Here is a 1,288-nt window from a genome sequence, read left to right as displayed (position 1 = left end):
AGAGCTGTCCAAAGACACTAGAGACCTCCACAAGGCTGGACAGGACTACGGGGACATGTCCAAGACCAAAGAGCTGTCTAAAGACACTAGAGACCTCCACGAGGCTGGACAGGACTACGGGGACATGTCCAAGCAGCTTGGTGAAGACAGGTCCACTGTTGAAGCAATCATTAGAAAATGGAAGAAGCTAGACATGACTGTCAGTCTCCCTCGGACTGGGGCTCCATGCAGGATCTCACCTCGTGTGTTTGTGTGTGTGTGTGTGTTTGTGCGTGTGCGTGTGTGTGTGTAGAAGCGGGGTCTGGAGAGCTCCCTGGGCGACGCCCGCCACTGGCACGCCGTGGAGCTGCAGAACCTGGGCTCGGTGGTGGCGCGGCTGGAGGCCGAGCTGTCGGAGGTGCACGCCGAGATCGAGCAGCAGCGCCGCGACTACGACACGTTGCTTAGCAACAAGCAGCGGCTGGAGCAGGAGATCGCCATGTACCACGGGGTCCTGGACGGGGAGGAGAGCCGCCTCCAGCCGCCAGATACACTGTGAGAACCAGACCCCCCCGACCCCCCGCTACAGCCACTAACCTTTAACACCCTGAAAGCATTAACGTAGTGATTGTTACCTGTGCAGGTGTCCAGGTGGGAATCCAGAGACCAAGGGGGCGCCCGGTGCATCTGCGGGCTCCAGGACCGCTGCACCAGCTGCTCCTTGATCCCCGGCCCCCTGACCGCCGACCCCGGACGGGACCGAGTCCTGCAGAGGGATCTGTTCTCTGGGTGTTTTGTGACTCTGGGGTGAACGTGGTGTTATTCACATGTTTATAACCATATTATAACCCTTTTATAACCCTATTATAACCTTATAACGTTTTAACCTTATTATAACCTTATTATAATCATTTTATAACCTCCAGGGACCTGTTAATAAACGCTGTAACCACGTTTCCTTGTCTGATTTCTACTGTGTGAATATAAAAATAAGTCCTGAAGACATGAAGAGGTCCTCCGCTCCAGACTCTTCTGGTTCTGGATCGGATAACACGCCAACCCGACCGAGACAGAGAGAGAGACAGAGAGAGAGACAGAGAGAGAGACAGAGAGAGAGAGAGAGAGACAGAGAGAGACAGAGAGACAGAGAGAGACAGAGAGAGACAGAGACAGAGAGAGAGACAGAGAGAGAGACAGAGAGAGACAGAGAGAGAGAGAGACAGAGAGAGACAGAGAGAGACAGAGACAGAGAGAGAGACAGAGAGAGACAGAGAGAGAGAGACAGAGAGAGAGACAGAGAGAGACAGAG

This window comes from Etheostoma cragini, chromosome 12 (genome assembly GCF_013103735.1).
Source record: "Etheostoma cragini isolate CJK2018 chromosome 12, CSU_Ecrag_1.0, whole genome shotgun sequence".
NCBI classification, from domain to species: Eukaryota; Metazoa; Chordata; class Actinopteri; order Perciformes; family Percidae; genus Etheostoma; species Etheostoma cragini.
This window is presented reverse-complemented; position numbering follows the sequence as displayed.